The following is a 20,119-nucleotide window of genomic DNA, read 5'->3' on the forward strand; positions in this document are numbered from 1 at the left end:
AATTACAGACTCACAAGAAAATGCAAAGAGTAGTACAGAGAGGTACTACGAACCCATCACCTAGCTCCCCCAAAAGGCAACGTGTTTCATAATTACAGAACCCAAACCAGGAGAATTGACATTGGTACAAGACAATTAACCAGACTATAGACTTTACTCAGATTTGACCAGTTTTTGCAGGCTCTTATTTCCTTATATGTCTGTGCCTATAGTGTTAGAACGTCTGATCACCTATATAGATTCATGTAACCACTACCACGGTCTAGAAGAAGAACGGTTTCTTTACCACAAAAGAGCTCTCTCGTGCTAAAGAGGCAATTTTTAATGCATGTGAAATCACATGCTGCTTCAAGTTTTGCTTCTAGTTTTTCCTTTGGTAACAAAGTACGATTTGAGAAGACAAGCAACTCATCACTGCGCCGGCTATCTAGCAAATGCTCAGTAAACACTTTGTGGGATGAATAAAAGTTTCGCAAGTTCATCATAACTCACTTTCTCGGTGTTTTGTTTCTCCTCCCCACAGTCTCCAGGAATGCACATAAATATAACAGCAGAACAGGTGCAAGAAAGTGGAAGGGGCCCCCAGGCACCAGGAGGAGCGCGTGGCAAACATACTTCCTCCCAGAGGCCCACCTCCCTGAGGAGTCTATATCCTTAAAAATTCCTATGCAAGAAGAGAATTTTCCTGGGTCTCTGAATGATGGTTTTTCTGTGTTCATTTCCCCATTGTGGGCATTTTAAAAAACTTGGTTATCTAAAATTAAATTGTAGATGTGAGATTAGCTGCTTCATTTGTGTTTATAACCTTCTAATTCAGGGTGTCTCGGTCAGGACGCCAGGAGGGGTCAGCCTACAGTCTCTGGGTTTTGTGGAAAACTAGAGATTGGACGGATAGGCATTCATTGACTTTGGCCAGTGGAACGTGTGCTTGTTACAACCTGAGATTTTGTTTGCTCACCACTAAAGCCCCAACACACGGTGGGGCCGCCATGCCTATTTGGTGAATAAATGAATTTGAATATATGACTTTAGATTTCTTGCCTTTAATTCAAATTGTTTGTTACTCTCTGACCCACAGAACAGAAATGGGAATTATCTTCAGAAAATAATTTTTTAGGGTTTCTGGTAGTCATAAAAAATGCAGGGATTTTTTTTTTCTTCCAGAATTTTTAAGAAGCACAATTGATCTTGCTTTTAATTTTCTTTTAAAAACACTATGGAGAATGACCACCTGAAAACTTTACTTATTAATGACTTGTCAAGGAAATGTCTAATTCCAGTCTTTTCATAGCTATGCACTTAGACAAATAAGCTTATAAATAATTATGAAGTCTCTGATGTTCTCCCTCCCTGGATGTCAGAAGACACGCCAAAGCAAGAAAACGGGATGCTGATGGTAGAGGCTAAGTCCACATTTAACTCCAAATAGAATCCAGCTTAGGATATATTTTTTTAATGAATTTTCTTCAAAGTAAAATGCACCATAAGCAATGAACTCATATTTGAGTCAAGAGGATAATGGAGGTTTGAATGATCAGAAATGCCTAGATATTTATCCCCCTTTGCACATGTACACACAGATGATTTCTTCTCAGTCCAGAGATACCCCACCTCCCAATAAGAGAGGGTACCTGAAAATAAACAAGCTCATTTAAAATTGATGTCTAGCTCATAGGGGTCCGTCCTCAGGAGGCATTATGGTGTGGAGGACCTCAGTGAATTTGAAGTCTGGAGCTTGGATAAGTCATGTAGCCTCCCCGGCGTTCAGCTTTCCTCTTCTTGAGAATGGATACCTTCATTCCTGCCCTATTCTGATCTCATAGCTTTGTTGTGAGAAAGAACATAAAACATTCGCACTTCTACATTTGGCAGCGGTATTTGAACTGTAAGCACTATTTAAATGTAAAACAGGATTAGTTTCATTAAGTCAAAATTGGCCACTGAGAGAGCAGTAGCTTGGAATACAGAGGGGATCACGCCGTGGTTCTAAGCCAACGTGGTTCTAAGCCAACGTGCACTGGAATGGTTGGTAATTAGCTCTGCAACTTCTGTGAAAGGAGGAGACCGCCTTGTTCCAGATGGCATCATTCTCCACCAGGGGAGAGACCAAAGGCTGTCTGGGAAAAGGCTCTTCCCTCTCCAGCAAGACTCTCACTGGATCAGTTCCGATGAGATGGATGTAGATGTGTGGCTCTCCATCTGTCACCACCTGAGCTTTGAAGAAAAAAAAAAAAAAAAGCATTTATAAACTTGTTTTTCAAAGTCTGGATTGGATCAATTAGAATTAAATCCGCCTGTGCCCAAACCAAGAAAACTTGGTAAGTGGATGTTTGCTTTCTGTTATTTGGTTGTTCAGGGTCTCAGTTTCAGGCTGGCCAAGAGCGAACAGAGGAGCTGGAGGCAGCAACAAGGGAAGGGTTTGGGGAGGCTGAAGAGGGCTGCTCTCGGGAGCAGGATGGGGAATGTGACCTCTCTATTGGGTCATAATCTATCTGCCTCCAAACTTCAGATACTCGTTTCTGTTGTATCAACAGGCTCCCGCGTAATATCAACGGTGGGATGAGCTTCCTGAGGCTCCCATCCCAAATCACCATCAGTACTTCTGGAAGCTAGAATTCTCCAGTCAAAGAGTCGCCGGGGCCACTTTCTCTGGAGGCTCTGGGGGAGAAGGCGTTCCTTGCCTCTCCCAGCTTCTGGGGGCTTTCCTGGCATTCTCGGGCTCATGGCCGCTTACTCCTCATCTCTGCCTCCACATGGCCTTCTCCTTGCCCGATTTCCCTCCCCCTTCCTCTTAGGAGGACACTTGTTCCTGGATAATCTGTGACGCTCTCCTCATCTCAAGATCCTTCACTTACTCACACCTGGAAAGACTTTCCTCAAATAAGATTGTCTTCGCAGGTTCTAGGGCGCAGAACACACACATATCCTTTGGGGTGGGCACCGTTCTACAAAGGACAACGATGTAAAAAGCCTTTATTATGGAATATACGTGGATGCAATCTTCCTGATGCATAATATGACCGTTTTACTTTGAAGAAATAGTCATTGAGTACCTATCCTGTGCCAAGAATGTTTCAAGACATTTAATCAATAAAAATGCAAGTACCTTTGGCCTGGTAATTTCACTGCTTGGAATTTCCCTGTATATTTTAAAAAAAAAATCTTTTTAAGATGGCTGCTGATGGCAGCCTTGTTTGCAAGAGCAGAATAACTGGGATGAAACTAAAGAGTGCGTGAATAAAGGATCTGTTGGGAAATCACATCATGCCCACATTATTACAAAGAATTGGTTATTTAAAAAATGAGGTATGCATTGATATGGAAGATATATTAAGTGGTAAAGTTTAAGACACTGCAGACTTTTTATGAACATACATAGATAAAGATGAACATCTCTACAGATGTCTATGCACAAGCCTCGGAGGGCGAGAAATCACAGGGAACGGGTAGCAGGGATCACCTTTCTAGAGAAAGTCTGGGGGAGAGTGGGGAATGCAGAGGAAGGGAGAGCTGACTTTTCAGTTTTGGGGACCATTGAATTTTCTAACGTTGCATACATGTCATTTCCATTTTATTAATAATGTAAGTAGGGATTATCTGGTGGTGGGAATGTAGGACATTCATTTCTTTCCTTAATACTTTCTTCCGGAATTTTTGAAGAGGTCTGAGGCTTTTCTTTCAAATCAACTAGAAACTAGGCTCAGCGCTTCCTCCTGCTGGGGGATATTTTCCTTATTGATTTGTATAATTATTGTTGCTCTTCCGAAGCCTGTCTCTTCTTCTCCTTGAGAAGTCGATTATTCTCCAGTGAGGTCTCCAGGACTTAGCAGCTAAATCTCTTATCTTTTCTCTCTCGACTCTCACCCAGGGGATCACTGCTCTGTCTTTGCGGAGAGTTCTTCCTCCCGGTCTTCCGGGTCACTAATTTCAGTCTCAGCAGTGCCCACCCTCGGTGTCAGCCCACAAAGTGATTTTTTTAAGTTTGAACATTATATTTTTAGTGCCAGGAAGGGGCATGCGTGTGTGTGTGTGTGTGCGTGTGTGTGTAGGGAAAGTGTGCACATTACACAGGATTCTCAGTCCTGCGTGTGTTGGAGTCGTGTCTGTCTCCTTGCAGTAGAGGTCTGTTCCGAACACTGGCTTCTTCTTCCTCACTTTCCTGGCTCCCTTAGACCCTTGGGCCCCTTGTGCTTTGTGCCATTTTCCTCTGTCTGCTCTGGGGCCGAGGCTGAGGTGCTGTGGGCTTTCTCAGGCCGGCGTGGAGGCGCTGCTGTCTCTCCCTCTGTGGGCTGAAGGTCTAGCAGCGGTAGGCCACCACCTCCCTCATGACTGTTAGGTCCCCCAATAATGGGTCCGTGATCAAAGGATCGAGACTGATATAAAGCGAAGGTCAAGCAAAGCTTTATTTCGCGCCAAGCATCGAGAATCAAACTGACCGGTCAGGGCCGTCTCTTACAAAGAGGCGACCCCTCCCTGCCTTACAGACTAACTTTTAAGGGCAAAGGCCATGTGGTTGGGCCTGGCCACACCGAGGTGGCCAATGAGATTGTAACACACAGAGAAAGCTGCACAGTCATGCTAGGTCACACATAAGTGACCAATTGAATCACAATTTACCCTATAGTAGATATTTGAACTAGCCTATCACCTTGGTCAGAATTGGCGCCCAAAAGGCGAGACCCACACTCCTTGCACTCCTTGGTAGCTAGGGAGACAGTATATGAGCCCCACTGATTGGATGTCTCCAACTGGCCTGACCCGCCCTTGTATTTGGGCTTTGTTACCTGGGATTGGTTTCCCAGACTTGCTTTTAAGTAAGTTCCCTGGGAGGGGGGAGGGGGCAGGGTCAGTTTAAGTTTTACTGTATAAACAACAAAATCACTGTTTAACCAGATGGAATCGCTCTGGCTAAATAGGCCCTTATAATGACAATGGGGCTTCTCCAGGCCCTTCAGTTCCAGGGACAGAGGAACCTTATCCCACATACTTTCCATGCTTCTGCAGTTCTCTGGGCATCCAGAAGATCTGACACCCCCTTGTTGGGTAACGTCCTGCTCTCTCTGGCGGCGGGGAGCCCAGGGAGCCTGGTCCCCAGGAGTGGGATCCTGCCTCTCTCAGCACTTTGCAGACAGGCTCTCCCAGGGTCTGCAGTTCCCTTGTGGTTCGGAGGGAAACAGTTCTTGGCAGATGATCGGTGACTCCCTCCATGCCTTATCTACATATCGTCGGAAGCTGCCCCCGCCAAGAGATGCGGGAGTCTGGCCTGCAGGAGCAGAACTGCCCAGCTGAGGCCAGCCTCGATCAGCCAGGCTTTAGCCGACCCTCACACATGTGAGCTACAACAGTCAGTGGCGGCTGTTTGAGCTCCTAGTTTATTACACAGCAGTAGCTGATGCCAGAAAGAAGATGGGATACTCTTTTTTATAGTTCTCTGTAGGTTTATGTATTTATTTTTAAGATTTTATTTATCTGTTTTAGAGAGACAGCACGTGGGAGCAGGGGGAAGGGTAGAGGGAGAGGGAGAATCTCAAGCAGACGCCCAGCTGAGCCCGGAGCCCGACTGGGAGCTGGATATCAAAACCCTGAGATCCTGACCTGAGCCCAAATCAAAGGTTGGAAGCTTAACTGACTGAGTCACCCAGGCATCCCTATTTCTTTCTATATTAAAAAAAAAATACACAAATAGGTGTCATTTAAAAATTGAGACCAGGGGTTCCAGCTAAAGATTCTTCCTCTCCCTCTCCTTCTTCCCACCTTGCTACTGTACATGCACACATGAACTCTCTCTCCCTCTCTTTAAAAAAAAAAAAATTGAGAACAAGGAAACATTAAAAAGGTGAGAAAGAGGGAGCTGAGAGCTGATAGAAATCTCACGAAGATGAAGTTGTAAAACCTCAGAGCTAAACAAGATTAGTGTACTGTATTTTGTTTGAAGATAAGATCTATGACCCGTACAGAGTTCCATTCCATTGCACCTGGCCCAAGAGAAGGGCCCAACAAACCCTTATTAAATAAATTACTCTCAAAATAGTCTAGTCAAATCCTTAGCTGATAGACTAATTGAGAAGAATTTACTCTAGGACATGTTCAGCATTGACAGTGGGTTTGCTTAAATCGTTTCATGACGGGGAACTCACTACCTACCAGGCAACTCTTTCCTTTGTGCAATAACAATAATTATTAGAGTTCTTTTATTGCAGCAGAGACAATCTAGCTGACAATGTGAAATCTAAGCTAAATAGTTCAGAAACGTGTTTTTTCCTCATTCAGAAACCCCCTCAGAGGAAATAGGCATATTCTTACGAGCTGATAAGGAACGTGTTATGAACCATACCATCTGCATAATTGCTTCCATTCATTATTGTTAACTTATATTTCATCCAGCTCCAAAATTACGTTCCTTCATTTATAATAAATGATTTATTTTCAGTTGGAAAAAGCAAAATGATCCCTTTTGGATCAAAATTACCTGGGAATGTAATTAACTGTATCTCACTATGGTAGCTCATCATATAAACTCACTGTGGATGGCTTTAAATAAGAAAAATTGGCAGTTTTATTATGTTCTTGATGTATTGCAAACATTGCTTGCTAGGACACATGACTAGAGGGCCAGTCCAGGGACTCCACGGGATCTAAAACAAATTTAATTTGTGTTTATTGGACAAGCTTCTGTTTGGCATTATGCAGTGTCTCAAGAGACACAAACCTACCTGATCGTAGGCAAGACTTGAGGACAAAGACTGTCGGTTGAGTGCGTTGCCTCTCTCGTGTTTTTAGTCTCAAGAAGTCCATATAGAAGTCTCTACTCCACTTAAATAAAATGATTATTAAAACATCGGATACACAGTGTTTGAGATAGGTTATCAGTTATATTTATTGTAATTATAACTACTACTATGAGTACTATTTCTAGCCACTAGCGTTGTTGCTGTTATTAGCTCTGTGAACTTTCTGGCTCACACAATATGCTGGACCCTCAAACTCTTCCCCAGCAGCACATTTTTTCTCTCCTTCCAAGGCAGAATTCAGTTGTTTTAATCTAGACCAAGAAGTGCTGTAGCTATGGCAGTAAACCCTTCTTACTTGACTTCCAAGGTCAAAGCTAATAGAGGCGTAGCAGAGGGTTAGGTAGAACTCCAAAGGCTTCATTATTGTAGTACTGGGCTCCCCTGGCTCAGCCGAAGAGACCGAAGAAGCCCACGGGCTGGTGGCACAGCCCTAATTAAGTGGGTCAAAGCCAAATTCATCAGACAAGAAGGGCACACTCAACAATTTCAGGACTGAAATTATCCATTACTTACGGCTCGCTCTTCTCTTTTGCGTTCCAGCGTCAAGCCCTGTGCTTGGCACACAATGCATACTTAGTGAGTGAATGTGGAATAAACAAAGGAAGGTGAAATTCCATATCAGAAACCAAAGGAATGTTCCCCTTTTTAATCCAGCTCAATCAATAGCTAACTAGATGGCAGGCAGGTTCCACTCCCCGTTTGACATATACGTTTTTTGGTTTTCTTCCAGACCCTGTTTATTTTCAAGTACCATCATGATACTGCAATTATCAGCCTTAGCCATCAGTCCCCGTTTATAATGCTGGGCTGCCAAACACCTGGCATAGGTCTTGCTGTTTGTTCTGTGCTTGGCCCAAGGTAGACATTGTTCATGGACTGCAGCACGCCTTTGCGCCGAGTGTGGATGCACCCGGTGATAGACGTGGAAATGTGCCCCCCACTCACAATTCCCTTTTAAGTGAGGAGCTGCTGTCCAGCTGCAGAGAGTGTGATGAGCAGACCATCCAGCTGTCAGCATCTTTGAGGTCAGCCTCAGCTGCGGAGCACCCCATGCTTGGAAGTCATGCCCTTTCTGGGGCAGCCTTTACCTAGTGACCATGCCAGGGGTGCGTGGCTGGGAGAGTGGGTGGCCAGTTTCAGTTTCGGTTGCAGTGCACTGCCAGACAACTCTGATAGGAAAGACCAGCCACAGAGCCTCCCACCCTTAGACCCCCAGATTGGCCAAAGCTTTGTCTGGGTTGGTTTGTGCTTTGTCTTCTCCCTCTGCCCCATCCTGCTTCTTTGCCTTCTTGTCATGGGTTTTGATCCCTAATAAACATCTCATCCCCAGACCCCATCTCAAGATCTGCTTCCAGAGAACCCAACCCGGAAGTCCCCATCAGTGGATTGGAGCCGGCATGTGGAATGAAGCTCATGTTCCGTGTCTATTTTTCTCCAGGCCAATGCACAGGGATAGGCGGTATAATCAAAATATTCAAAACATGACAATAATTTCTAGAGATAAACAAGCCCAGATCCTCCACTGGCCTGCAGGCCATGGATAACACAGCCAGGTGTCAGCGGGTGATCTGACTCACTTCAGCAAAACACACGCCTTCCTTCAAAACAGTCAAATAATTTCCTTCATTGTCTAAGGCAGGGTTTACCCACCTTGGCACCATTGACATGAAGGGGCTGAGGGATTTTTGGTTGTAGAGGGCCTTCCTGGCATTGTAGGATGTTGAGATATCTTCAGACATTGCCTGATGTCTCCCTGAGGGCAAAATCTACCTGGTTGAGAACCAGGGGTCTAAGACTCTGCCTGGGGAGGCAGCACCCAGGTAGGGAAAATGAAACTCTTAGCAGGTTTGGAAACATCCCTTCTCTCTGGGCCCTGATCCCCGTTCTGCTGTGGGCCAATGGCTCTTTGTATGAGTCATCACCAACACAGAAGAAAGATGGGCAGCTCCCCAGTTTCCTAGTTAATAAGCCTGGATTCCTGAGAAGACTTCTGGCATCTGTGCCAAATCTCTCAGGACCAGCCTCCGACTCCCACGCCCTGGTTTCTGGAGGCAACGGCCACCCCCAGGCAGCCGTAGGTGGGTGCTGGTTTCTGTTTACACGCCAGGGGAGGCTGCATTCCTCAGCTGTTTGCAAGCCTGGAGGACTGGTTTTCTGTCCCTGACACTTATTTGAGCATACTTAAAAGCTAAAGTAACAATGAGTTTCATGGGAACTTCCAAAAATAATTAGCACTTAAATATCATTGACATTTGGGATCAGATGGGAATGTATATATGTGTGCATAGACTTGTTTCCTTTAAAATTTTCACTTTCTCCCTTTTTACACAGATAATGCGTTCATTGAAGATGATTCAACCATGAGTAGAGAAAATAAAATATCATTCATACTTTTTACCCCCTAATGAGAGCTAAAATATTTCGGAAATTCATCTTCTGGATCTCTTCCTTATAACACATGTAAGTGAAAAATAAATTTTATTTTATTTATTTATTTTTAAAGATTTTATTTATTTATTTGATGGACAGAGATACAGCGAGAGAGGGAACACGAGCAGAGAGAGTGGGAGAGGGAGCAGCAGACTCCCTGCTGAGCAAGGAGCCCACCGAGGGGCTGGATCTCAGGACCCTAGGATCATGACCTGAGCTGAAGGCAGACACTTACCAACTGAGCCACCTGGTTGTCCTGAAAAATAAATCTCATAACGTCAATGGGATTGTATTGTGATATCATTGTGTCATTCTCTCTATTCTACTTACAAACTTAGTCAAAGCCCGTACATTTTGCGTCTGTAATTTCCTTTTTTTTTTTTTTTTTTGACAAGGTCTGTCGCTTCACTTACAACGCAACCTTCTGAGGAAGAATGACTTCTGAGGCCTACCCGAACTCGGATTTTTCAGAGGGAACAAGGTCGGGAGGGTGAGCTGTGCCCACCGATTTGCCAGCCCAGCCCCCTTCCCCCTGCCCAGGGATCCCCATGCATGCGCCACCGCCCTCCAGCCTGGGGAGGTGGTGCTCGCTCTGACTCACTCCGCAGCCTCATCTAGAGAAACTGAAGGCTGAATCCTGAAGGAAACCTCTGCCGGGAATACCGTAGCTGTACAGAGAGCTTCAAAATAACATCTGCGGCCGCAAGAGCAGAGCGTGCTAATGCCGCTTACAGAATCCGTACCCGGCTCTAGGATTTACAAGGTAATAGAAAACTTATCTCACAAAATCAAACTTCTGTCTTTCAAGGTGACGTTTTTAATAAAGATGCTCTAGGACGACCTTTGGGCGTGCGTGGGCCCCCAGAGGGAAGGGTTGACTGAGAGATGCCTACAGTTTCCAGCAGGCACTGGGGCCATCTGGCTCCAGCCGGGGGCCAGCAGTAGATTATTACTCATTAGTCCTGTGACCTTGGGTCAGTCACTTCCTCTCCCTGGGCCTCCACTTCTTGCTCTGTACCAACAACCATTTTTTATTTTTTTTTAAAAATTTGATCTTTTTATACTCTTTTTTTTTTAAAGATTTTATTTATTTATTTATTTGTCTCAGAGAGAGTGACACAGAGAGAGAGAGGGGGAGAACACAAGCAGGCAGAGTGACAGGCAGAGGCAGAGAGAGAAGCAGGCTCCCCACTGAGCAAGGAGCCCGATGTGGGACTCGATCCCAGGACCCTGGGATTATGACCTGAGCCGAAGGTAGAGAGGCTTAACCAACTGAGCCACCCAGGTGTCCCCCCGTTTTTTTTTTTTTTTTAAACCAAATGTTTATTTGGCTCTTACTTTGAGCCAAGCCTAGTCTGCTGCTGTAGATAGTGTAGTAAGAACCCATGTTCCTGACCCTCAGGGGGCTTACAGTCTGGCGCCGAGCTGTCCACGTGAGAGCCACAAGCCACATGTGGCTATTGAGCACCTGTCATATGTCTGGCCCAAACTGAGTTGTGCTGTAGGTATAAACTACATACTGGATTTTGAAGACTTAGTATAAAAAAAAAAGAAAGAAAAACATACCTTTAGTAACTTTTTATATCAGTATGTTGAAATGGTCATATTTGGATATTGGGTTAAATAGGCTATGTGAATAAAATCAATTTAATCCGCATCTTTTCATTTTTAAAAATGTGGCTTCAAGACCATTTAAAATGATGTCTCTGACTTGCATTTTGGTTCTCTTGGGCAGTGCTGATCTAAGGGGGAGAGACAGGCAAGAGACGCCATGTACGCACGGGGTTGTGCAAGTGTTTTGGTGCTGTGAGGGCAGCCCGAGGGGGCAGGTGACCTTGTCACAGGGGTTCCTTGAAGGATGCAGAAGAGTGAGTCAGGTGAAGAGTAAGGAGAGGAAGGACCTTCCTGGACAAAAGAATAACAAGCACGAATCAGCAAGTTTGAGGAGAAGGAGGGCTGGCATGGGGGAACCGAGAGGACGGGGTGGTGGAGAGAGGTGGGGGAGGTCCGCTGGCCCCTGTGATCCTGAGGGATTGTTAGAGGGGATGAGCAGAGGAAGGACTCATGTCCTTGCATTAAAATATCAAACTGCTGTGGCTGAACAACTGGCAGAATCCTTAGGGAAACGGAGAGATCCAGTTATGTCCGTTGGTGGTGTTTTCAGGTGGGATCTTGCGAACTCCCATCCGAGGTGAAACAGTCATCACTGCTGACCCCGGAACTCACTGGAGCTGGGGAAGCAGGGCCACACCAGGCTCCCTCCGTAACCCAAGGGAGGCAGAACTCCAAAAAGGGACCCAGGGGAATCTGCGGAGTGGGATTGAGTTGGGCCTGGAGGAAGGAACAGGGTTTCATGAGCAGAGAAGGCAGGGCAGACTCTTCTAGGTCATAGACGAGATGGTGTGTGTGACCATATTCCAGACTCTCGATAGGAGCTCTGATGGCATTATTTTGGGCTTAAGCAACACTGTAAGGTAGGCACCATTATCTTCATTTTACAGATGACCCTGACATTGGGGAGGGAAAGAGCATGCCTGGTCTACACATAAATATTCATGGGTTCCTGTTAGAAAGTAGTGGACGAGGAATTGGAGTGTAAGTAGGTCTGATTCCAGAGGCCCTGCCTTTCACACAAGTATTGAAAACACAAGTCTAATAACATGTTTTTCTTGTTTTTAAAAATTTTTTAAAAGATTTTTATTTATTTATTTGACAGAGATCACAAGTAGGCGGAGAGGCAGGCAGAGAGAGAGGGGGAAGCAGGCTCCCTGCTGAGCAGAGAGCCCGATGTGGGGCTCCATCCCAGGACCCTGGGATCATGACCTGAGCAGAAGGTAGAGGTTTAACCCACTGACCCACCCAGGTGCCCTTGTTTTTTAAATATTAAGAGGCATTTGAAAACTGAGATTTATCCAATGTTTGCCATGGACCAGCCTATATGTGTCCAGGGATTATGGGCATAGAAGCTCTGACTAGATTTTCTTGGTTTATTTTATTTTCTTATTTTTAAAGATTTATTTATTTGTGGGGGTGGGAGGGAGAAACAGAGAGAGAGAGAGTGTGTGTGAGCATGTGAGTGGGGGGAGAGGCAGAGGACAAAGGAGAGAGAGAATCTCCAGCAGATGTCCCACTGAGTGAGAGGCCTGATGTGGGGCTCGATCCCATGACCCTGAAATCAGGACCTGAGCTGAAAGCAAGAGTCAGATGCTTAACTGACTGCACCACCCAGGTGCCCTGAGACTTTCTGGGTTTAAATTCAGGGTCCAACACTTCACCTCTTTCTCTCTCAGTCTTCTCATCTGTAAAATAGGGATGATAATCATAGTTTCTTCTTCAGGGTGGTGGTGAGGATTCAGAGACTTAAGTCTTATAATGATGGTTATTAAATAAAAACCATCTTATTTACCCTCTCACCATGACACTATTTTGCCCCTTTCCCAGATGACTTAAGTCTGTTGCCTAAGGTTACAGGGAATTTAAGTGGCAGAGCCAGGATTCAAACCATGCTCTTTTTTTTTTTTTTAAGATTTTATTTTATTTATTTGAGACACAGAGAGAGCAAGAGAGAGCGAGAGAACATGAGCAGGAGGAGAGGGGCAGAGGGAGAAGGAGAAGCAGGCTCCCCACTGAGCAGGGAGCCCGATGTCAGGCTCTTTCCCAGGATCCTGGGATCATGACCCAAGCCCAAGGCAGATGCTTAATGGACTGAGCCATCCAGGCAACCCACAAGCCATGCTCATTCTGACTTTTCTGACTCTCACGCCCTGTGTTGCTTCTTCAGTTTGAGTTACAGCAACGAGGATTCACGTTCTGGGTCTTTTCTCAGTGGGCTGATCAAAAATATTCCATCAAAATATTCCATCAAAATATTTACAAATTCCATCAAAAATATTTACAAATAAGTCAAAAGTGCCCCTTCGCATCTTTCCTCCTCTTACCCACGTTCATCCTTTACCTTCCCTGAAAATGGTGGATGATGCTTTTGTAAGCCTAATGTCTTAGCCAAAGCCATCCAAATTTTAATACCCACCTCCCCTGCCGCATTTCTTTTCTTCTCTTATTACTGACATTGCCACCTGAGATTAACTGCCTGGAGAATATTCTCATGGAGCAAAATGGGGACAGTTTGAGGCATGGAGAGACCTGGAATTGGAGCAGTTGCTCAGCTCGAGTCAATACGGAGCTACAGCAGAGATCAGAAAAGAAGATCATTAAGACCAATTAAAAAAAAAGGAAGACCTCATTCCAGAACCAGTTATAACCTTGACCCTCCCGAAAAACGCAATGGCTTGGTACAGAAGTGGCAAGAATAGACTTCCATTCATTTGCACAATTGAACTGCCTACTCCAGCGGTCTATAAACCTTTCCTTAAAAGACCAGACAGTTAAGTATTTTAGATTCAGTATATTTGGACTTCTAAAAGTCCAAAGGGTTAAGGATTTTAGGCTTTGTAGGCCATTCTGGTCTTTATCACAATTCCTCAACTCTGTTATTATAATTCAAAAGCCTTCCACAAACAAGTGATTGTGGCAACATTCCAAAAAAACTTTTTATGGACACTGGAATTTGAATTTTATCGAACGTTCACACGTCATGAAGTAATTGTTTGTGATTTTTTTCTCAACTACTTAAAATGTGAAAACCATAGGCTGCATTTGGAAAACTGGCCGTAGTTTGCCAGTACCTTGTTTCACTGTGCCAGGTACAGTGTTAACAAATGGGCACAGCCTTTACCCTCACAGAGCTGACAGGAAGTTGTTCAGTTTTCTCAAAGTATGACACACTTTAATGTTTCACCAAAAGGGGTATCTGTGCTCAAGAATGTTTGGGAAATACTGAGTTGAAGCAAAGTTTCTTTACTACAGGACTTCTCAGAGCCTTTAATATGCTAATACAAGCTGTGAACTTCCCAGGGAAACTTGGAGGGCCAGACTTGTCTACAAAACCCTTTTACACTTTCTACAATGGACGCTCCATGGAACACACTGGAAGGAAAGCCCCTTCTCTTCTCTGTTTAAATGGGAAGATGAAATTATCTGTTAAGACCGCCCTCTCCCTGCCTTCCCAGTTGCCTTTCCACTGAACTGAGAGATGATCCTGAAATTGATGCTTCCTTCTTCCTAGGGTCATTGTCTCTCCTCCAATGGCCAGACAATATTTTAGAATTATCTCCATTCTTTTGCTAAAGAGATGGAAATAATAAAAAGAAAGACTCATTTGGTTATTTTCTAAAGCACATCGTGTTACTTCTCATTTGGTCATGCAACCCCTGGCTGGATTGCTTGGTAGCGTTCATGGCTCTGGATCCTTCCAGTCCTCATGACGCCTCTCAAGCTCACCCCACCATCAACTGTTGGATTTATTTCCAATTTTACTCTTTGCAGTTGTATAATTGCTGCTTTAATAATTAAACTTCAAAGCTCATCTGACGTTAAGCTCCTTGGGGCTGAGGCCCACATGCTAAAAGAGGCTGAAGTGAGTCTGGAAAAAGCTCCTACACGTTAAACCAAGGTGTGAGTTGTTTAAAAGCAAACATGAATACTAGGATTTAGTGAGACCAGTTTCCATTAGAATCAGAGCCTTTCAAGAAACTCATATAATATGAATGATTCCTGAGGCCTCAGGTGGTAAGGAACTTAAGAGTAGAGTCATGTCTTATGTAGGACTTAGTGTTTAAAGTCAGCACATAAGGCAAAAATTGTGTAGAGTCAAAATTCCCCTGGAAAAATCCTTTAAATCATCAAAAAGTGCAAAAAACCATGACTTTGTGTATATTCTGCAGCATCTTAGAAAGTCTAAAAAGCTAGGAAGTTGTTTTCCCTCTAGTGCTATGTGAGTTCCCTGTTTCTTCGTTTAGTAGCAGAAGAAGTAGCTGCATTTGGAGGCCTTGCTGTATCAACACCCTCTTGCCCTTGTCAGTGTTGAACTTCCCTGAGAGATACACCCCTCTGATGTGGCCTGTTTGCCCTGTAACGTCTTACCACAAATGGGTTTAAATAAATCACACTGGAACGGATGGTTTTATTTTTCAACTGTCCTCCTTGGAGGGTCCCTGATTTCCTTTGAGTTTAAGTTCATTTATCACCATCATAATGTCCTTGGCATTGTTGTGACACTACAATGTGTTCGTAGACCCTGGCTGGATGCTCTACCCACCATCTAAGAAAGATCCTGAAAAGGGCATGGGTAAAACATAAGGATGAGGACTATTGCTAAGGTCCATTTCAGCTGCAAGGTCAAAAAGAAGGAAATAAACAAGGTGAAATGAAGCAAAATAAATATCTTACTCTTCTCATTGACCCTGGTTTCCTCCTCTTTCCTCACACATATACAGAGAGTAGAGGGAAGGAGAAAAAAATGTCTTGTTCTTAGATGGTAAATCCGCTCCTTGAAGGTTCAGCCCTTGGCCCCTGACTTCAGAGTCCATACCCTGATCTGTACCCCAGAGCATGAACACCCCCCTCCCTCGTGGAGTCACCAGAGGGGACTCCCGGTTGTGGCTGGAAACATCTTTGGAGCCGTGGCCAAATGTTCCATCCTGACCTATTGTCACCAGCTGACAGCTGGAGCGATTTCAGGCACGGTCTCATGGATAAGGCAGTATTTGAACAGAATTTTTAGAGTAAAAAGAAGTTAGGTGTGCTTAAGCTGGACTGCAGGAGGGATTTGAAATGCCGTTTCTGGAAGAAGGAGCATTTGAAAGCAAAGACACGGAGAAGTCCTCCAGGAAGGGGCCTGCTCTAAATCAGCTTTATTTCCCTGGGATTGAAGAGCATAGGAAAACTTAATCATATTTGTTGGGATGAATGGCATTTCTGGGGGAGGGTGGACGTTTTTGCTTGGTGAGAACACAAGGAATATGAAGATGATTCAAGGGAAAGCAGGGTCAGATCATGACGGGCCTTGAATGTTGTCTGTAGGGGACAGAACAATGGCCCTCAAAGACATTCACGTCCTAATCCCTGGAACCTGTGGATGAGTTAGATGACATGGCAAAGGGGAATTAACAGATGGAATCGGGGTACTAATCAACTGACCTTAAGGTGGAGACATTATCCTGAATTATCTAGGTGAGCCTCCTGGAGTCACACATTTTATGAGTGGAGGAGAGAAGCAAAAGAGATAGAGAGAACCAGAGAGATGGCAGTGTGAGGAAGACCCAGCCTGATGTTGCTGGCTCTAAAGATGGAGAAAGGAGAGGCAAGCCAAGGAATGGAGTGGCCTCCTGAAGACGGAAGGAACATAGGTGAGTGGAGATGGGTGTGTCAAGTGAAGTGCAGCCGGACCCACCCAGCTCTGGAGTGTGAGTTAACACCTCAGAGGGGCTCCTCCCTCGAGGCCAGGGACCTGGGCTTTTCTGTTCCAGTATCAGTCAGTCCCTGAACACAGGCTGTCCTCAGGAGTGGGGGTTGTCACTCCTAGGCATCTTTAGACTAAGCAGGTCATCATCCAAGGCAGGTCTCTGGAGATAGGCACAAGTGTGGGCATTAAGAGCCAGTCCCCGCAGAAGCCGGGGAAAGGCTCAGGCCGGGTACAGGAGGATCTGGGGAGGGGGACAAGAGCATCTATTACTAATGATCTGGAAACAAAAACATCGTTTATTCTTGGGGGTTGAGGGAGTCCATTTCATCCTCATTTGCCAGAGAGCCGTCTCCACCCTTTTCCCTGTGATTAAAAACACAAAAACAAAAATAAAAACACCTCAAGATTCCATTGATAGAAATTTTGGAACAAAGTTGGGAAAGATGGTCTAATTGCATCAGTAAATATATAACGTGCCGTGGGGCGATCATCTTCTGTTCCCACTTTGGCTTTTCCTCTGAACTGAAGGATTGCGGGAGACTCAGGTAAACATTTCTTTCCTTACCGATACGTTTTGAGAGACTTGTGCGCACTTGGTATTTAAAAGAGCTGGAGGAAATGATAGTGAAAAGGAGGGAAGATTTTTCTGTAAATAAAGTGGATCTGTGAGGAGGGGGAGCGATGAGTTCTTTTCACTGAGATTAGAATTGGAATTGAATACAGAGATCCTCACGATAATATTAGTAGTAGTTAACTCATCTGGAACCCTTGGCTAGACCAGGCCTTGTGCTAAGAACTTTACACACCTGCTCTCACTTGATTTTCACATCTCCACAACATAGGAAGAGTTATTATCTCTATTTTATTTAAAAAAAAATTAAATCTCAGAGAGGTGAAGTTGCTTACCCAAGGTCACTCAGCTGGTAAGGCACAGAGCTGAAACTTTAATCTGAGATCTGAATAATTGTGCGACAGAAGCATCTGAGAGCCCGAAAAAGCACCTTATGAGACCTGGGGGCCCGAGGGCTCATTTCTTCCCTAAGAAAACAGCCAGGAAATAACAACAAAGATTGGAGGTGGGGAGAGGAACATTCAGAGTAAGTTTGTATACAATAATTTAAATGCCATCATACAATTCTTCATTCTCCAATGATTTATCAAGCTCTAGTTTCATACCAAGTCCTAGACCGGGCACTGGGAATGTGATTGTATAATGGTTCCTGGCATGATGGGACTAGACTAGACTAGACTAGAGTCTAATGTGAGGAGATGGACCTTAAATGATTTAATATTCTTCTTTCTCAACACACATATATGTGTATATAATAATTATGTATCCCATCATATAGACTATATATGTGATATACATACATGTATGATTTATATGCACATAAATATAAATACATTTGTGATGATGATACAAAGAAAAAGGTCAGAATATCAGAGCAAACATTCCTCACCTAGTATGGGGCTGGGGGTTCCAGGGCGGGCTGCCCAGAGGAAGTAAGGTTAAAACTGTGGCACGGAGGGTGAATGAGGAAGGAGAAATGTCAGTGAGAAGGGACAGAGAAGGCCACCAGAGCCTGAAAGGGCTGCCTTCCCCCTAGCATGGGGATGCGATCATTTAAGAGGGGCTCAGGTGACCTGAGCCCATTCAGATGCTCAGTGCACAATGACGTCATCAATAATCACGTAAAGATACCAGGAATTGAATGTACAGAGAACATTTCCACATGCCAGACTCCATGCCAGGTACCCTACATAAAGACTGAAGTCCTAGAACACTATGAGGCAGATTTTTGTTATCATCTCATTTTCTGGATGAGGGAACTGAGGCACAGAGATGCTCACTGATACATCCAAGGGCACAGAGCCAACAGATAGCAGAGTCAGTATTTGAAGACAGATCCTCAAGATTTCAAAACCCACACTCAGAGACTTGGTTCTGCAGCCACTTAGAAGCCTCCTGACCTGAACAATCCCTGAAGGCCACGGGTCACAAAGCCTGAATTTCCCAACCAATCCACCACTCCCCTGTTTCCCATCTTAGTAAGTGGCACTGCAATCCTCTCATTTGCTTGAACATCCTAGACGTTGCCTGTGATGTCTCCAATCACTTCTTGAATCAAAGTCAACTGTTGCCATGCCCTGTCAGTTTTACCTCCTAAATTCACCCAAGGTGCCCTCCTCCTCTCCATCTTGAACCAGCCAGTGAGTGAGGCCACCACCGTCCTTCTCCAGGATTCCTGTCACAATTTCCTAGCGGACCTTCCTGCCCTCATGTCCAATCCTTCCGCCCTCTACCCACCCCACGGTCCAAATGGTCTTATTAAAATGGAAATCTCCCATTATCCCTAACTCATCTGTAGCATCTACCAGGTGCCAGGCCCTCCTTTAAGCATCTTATACATAGTAGCTCATTTGATTCTTACAAACTCGCTAGGATAGAGCGGCCCCCTTAGGTTCCCCACAGAGTTGATCTATGCCAGAATTCAGTCAGAAGCCCTGGAGGCAAAGATTTTTCTCTCAAGAGAAAGAGAATTTCAGCTTTTTTGAAGGCTTGCCTATAGTTAAGTTCTGTGCTGTGCATTTCAGGGGGATAGAGGCATCAAGTCTAACCTGATTTTGTCCCACCATGTCTGGTTCCCTAGATGTTTCAGAAAAGAGTTCTTCCCTCTTGATAACAACTGCCAGCTCCCAGGGCCATGTGTCTCTGCAGATTCAGTCTTCTACCTTTATTTTTCATCATCTGCCTGATTTTTTAGGTTTTAAAGGGGGCTGAGAAGAGACATGCACACTTTGGAAATGGGTTGGGCCTGGTCCTCCGGCCTAATAAAAATATAATTTGAGAGAGACGTTTTTCCAAGTAAAATTTCTCTCTCTCCCCATACACACACATGGGTGTATACATGTGTCTACGGTTATCTCTATGTGGATACTCACACAGCTGTAACCACGTGCACGTACACACATGAGTGTGTGTATACGTCTAATACATGCGTACATATATACCTACACACATTCTGGTCTTCCATTTCTTATTTTCTCCTATATTAGTGGTTCCTTCAACTTATTAAGTATTTACGTCTCTTTGTTGGTTGTCACTTGTAATTGCCTCGGTATTTCCCTTCACGTATCCTCTTCAGAAATATTAATCTTTACACTTCCCGAGATCAGTAGCCTCCCCGTTTGGGGATTTGAAATGAAACACGAGTCTATTGCTCACTCTTTAAAAAAGACTCCCCTTCAAGAAAAGTTGGAATTTAATTTCATTTGGCTTGGCTTGTGGGTTGGAGGATTGTTGGAAATATTTTGGAAATGAGTTTTCGCTGATTTTCTGGGGAGAGAATCTGTATTCTCTAGGGCTGTGTGCCACAGGCAGGAAGCAATGCTTTTTGAAATGAAGACAAGCAGAGCCGTTCATCCTGGGCAAATCACAAGCAATCATGCAGCTTCCAGGATTCAATTAGATTTGTCACAACTTTGGTCTAGGAGGAGGAGAATTTGTTATCCCCCGAAAGCCCTCAAATTGCATTGGGTTTGTGGGGAGCTGAGTACTCCTGAACTTTAGGCTTAGAGGCTGCTTGGCAAGTTC

General features: G+C 44.5%; 1 pseudogene across 1 annotated transcript in view; it reads left to right on the forward strand.

Moving 5' to 3' along the window:
* The window catches only part of LOC308348716 (cadherin-related family member 3-like), a 75,565-nt pseudogene extending 67,682 nt beyond the window's left edge, over positions 1-7,883 (forward strand). Inside the window, exon 16 of the transcript in view lies at positions 7,650-7,883. The product of the transcript in view is annotated as a cadherin-related family member 3-like (transcript). The remainder of the gene's footprint in view (positions 1-7,649) is intronic.
* The last annotated feature ends 12,236 nt before the right edge of the window (positions 7,884-20,119 follow it).

Source organism: Martes martes (assembly GCF_963455335.1).
Source record: "Martes martes genome assembly, chromosome: 1".
In the NCBI taxonomy this organism is placed as follows: domain Eukaryota; kingdom Metazoa; phylum Chordata; class Mammalia; order Carnivora; family Mustelidae; genus Martes; species Martes martes.